Source organism: Panthera tigris, chromosome A2 (assembly GCF_018350195.1).
Source record: "Panthera tigris isolate Pti1 chromosome A2, P.tigris_Pti1_mat1.1, whole genome shotgun sequence".
Taxonomy (NCBI): domain Eukaryota; kingdom Metazoa; phylum Chordata; class Mammalia; order Carnivora; family Felidae; genus Panthera; species Panthera tigris.
The window spans coordinates 87,880,133-87,883,680 of record NC_056661.1 but is presented as its reverse complement, the minus strand read 5'-3'; positions in this window follow the sequence as shown (position 1 = coordinate 87,883,680).

Here is a 3,548-nt window from a genome sequence, read left to right as displayed (position 1 = left end):
TTAAAAAGAAGAGAAAAGATGATTTTGTTTCATGGTCATAGTCTAGTGAAGGCCAGCATACAGATATGGATTATACACTAACAGGAAGAAATATATTTAGTAATAGTTTCCAAAAAGAAGATGCTTTTGCCACTTGAGTGAATGATTCCACTAATTAAATCATAGAATCAAAAAGAAAAATAATTATAAATCTTAATGAGTAATAATATGAATATACAAATTGACGTTACCAGTTATTTTCTACATGCTGTTGGGCAAGTTCTGTAATCTTTCTAAGCTTCAGTTGTTTTATCTTTGAAATGGGCTTTCAGTCATAGGATTAGATGAAACACATGAAATACATAGAACAGAATCTAGAATATTGCAAACAAAGAATGTTAGTCACTGCTGCTATACTTCTCCTCCTCCTCCTACTGCCATAGCAAATATTATTTTATATTCCCATGGTATTTAGTATTTTCTTGAAATAATGGAAATTTGAAGAACGAAACCTACTTAAGCCAAGCAGTTAAAGCATATTTATCCTATCAGAAATAAGGCGTCAGAGCTATTTAAAAATGGACTTCATTATAACATAAACAGTTTCTTGGTTTTTTTTGTTTTTGTTTTTGTTTTTGTTTTTGTTTTTTTTTTAATTTTAAGTAGGCTCCATGCCCAACATGGGGCTCGAACTCAGAACCCAGAGATCAAGAGTTGTGTGCTCTAATGACTGAGAGAGCTAGGAGGCCCAATGTACCATACACAATTAAATGGCAAAATGCTTAACATGAAATTTAGATTATAATGGAACTACCAAATAATTCATGCTTTGGAGGCACCTCTACTGGTGCATAAACAACTAGTAATTTTAAGAAGTCTATTGAAAACCATACTTGTTTTTCTCCTACCATAAACACTTATAAAGAAAGCACTTCTCTTGCCTGAGGCACAATAAACAATTGATAACTGTAAATTTGTAGAATACCACAGAAAGAATGATTATTAATGAAAGAAATAGATTATGTCCTTTGTTGTTTGACTTTTAGAAAATATATTTAATCTATGTTTTGGTACTGTTATGCAAGGCAGAAAGAAATGTGTCAAGGGAGGAAATAGATGTAAAAATTATTAAAGTAATTAGACCATTTAATAGTTTCAATTAATAATTATGCAGTATTTGAGATAATTCATCATCTGGTTTCTAACCCATTAGTAATGACCTAGTTTGGTTACTCCCTCTTGCCCTTCTGTTTCATTCATTTTTTTCTCACATGAGCTTATTCTTTCAATATTGGCAAAGTAGCTTCTTTTCATAATTTTCACGCTACCTGTATGGAAAAATTATCTGAATTTGGACACTGGTTTTTGCCGTGTTTTGACATTAAGTACAAAGCCTCACCATTTAATTTTTTTAAAGATTTCTTCTTACTTTCTTTTTTCTCTTTTTAGCTAATCTTCTGAAACTTTTCTGACCTCCCACAAATGCTTCTGACTTGCACATGTGTCACTGATTTCATCACAGTAGTTTCAGAATTTTAATATTTCACCTAAATCATTGGAATAGTAAAAAAAGAAAAAAAGAAAAAAAAGACTGGGCTGCCCAGGTGTCTCAGGTGGCTAAGTGTCTGACTCTTGATTTTGGCTCAGGTCACGATCTCATGGTTTGTGAGTTTGCACACTATATTGGGCTCTGTGCTGACAGCACATGGAACCTGCTTGAGATTCTCTGTCCTCTCTCTGCACTTCACATGCGATCTCTCTCAAAACTAAGTAAATAAATAAACATAAAAAAAAAAACCCACCTAGAATGAATCCACAGATGTGATATGATTTCTTATATTGGCATAAGTCTTAAGAATCAATTTGAATTTGAATTTCGTTTGTACTATTTGACACTTAAAATGACCCAGACTTCTTTTTTCCTTTTACCAGGTTCCTAGTGATAAGTAATATTAAATGTGTACCCCAACCAAATTGTGCCACTCAGAGCCTGGAGAGAACAGATAATAATAGCTTTCTGGAAGAGATTTTCGGGTGGCCTACCCAATAAAGGGATCTAATTTGTAGTACTCATATTGTAAGGGACTTTATATACATTATTTTCATTTTCACAGTAATTCTCTAAATTATATAACTATGCTTATTTTAGAAATAAGTAATTTCATTGCTACTGCTAAATCTGAAATTAGGGTCTGTGTTGGTTTCATCTTACCGAGATATTCCCTACCATGCAGAGACAAATAAAGAAGTGCAAATAGATCAAATAGATCATCTGTCAAAAGCCAAAAAATTAGAAATACGTGGTATAGCCAAATACCTACTAGATAATGACTGGTATTGTAATTGAGTGGTAATGTTCCAGAAATTTGAATAAAATGTAAATTAAATGGAATGCTAAATCCCACCAATAATCCCCGCCATGTCTAACTAAAACAGTGCCAAGGACAAATATGTTACTTATTTCAAATAATAAAAGAAAGAGTTATATGTTTTATTTATTTATACAAATTTTCAGTCTTATTTATAAAAACATCACGTTATAAGCCTAAAAAAACCAGGCAAACTGGGAGGTCTAAATTTTGTTAAAAACCTCAAAAGGATTCGAAGCATACACACACACACACACACACACACACACACACACACACACACAAACACACACACCCATGATTGGTTATCACTGAAACTCAGGTTATCCCTGAATATTTCAAACATCATCTTTTTGCACATGCTATCAATATTCCCCCCTCCTGAGAAAGATTCAGAGCATCAGTTCCTTGAAGTTTCAACTTCAGCATTTATTGAATGAATTGGACTTGAATGTGTTTGGTTATTATGAGTCAATAATACTACGTGGTGATCCAAAAACTGTGTTTCCAAACTGCTGTACTGAGAAGCAGAATTTCATTTTGCTTTTCAACTCTGCTATTTTCAACTATTTTTCTACATTTGTTTGGAGCTTTTCATAAGCTCACTCATTCATTAGATATCCGTGTTTATTGTGTCTTTATGACATGCAAATCATTCATTGTACCAATGTTCTAGGTGCTGACAAAGTGTTAAATATAAATTATCTTATTTACACAAGGAATGTATTTCTTAAGGTGTTTTCCTTTATATGTAAAATCACCTCAATCCAACAGAAGAAGAGGGCTTGAGTGCGTCCTCAAATACAGTAACATGGGACAAAAGCTGCCAGACAACAGGCTTTGGGTTGTTATCGTTGGCTAATGTTGAATTATGCAGTGGTGAATCTAATAAAATACACAGTAGGAATTGCTTATCTAAGCAAGCATCATTGCAAGGTAGAAATATGAGAGACCTAGGAAAAGGCCTAAGGGTAATAATATAATAGCATTTATCAGTTCACATTAAGAGATGTGAAATGTTTATATACAGTTGTTTTGTTTTGTTTTTTAATTTGTATATTGTCCTGAGGGAAATCTGTAAAGACATTCCATAGGCAAGGTTTCCTCAGTGATGTTCATGAGGGTATCCTCGATATTTTCAAAGACTATGATTTAAATAATTTGATCATATTGCAAAAAGGTTACAGCATCTGTTTTAAA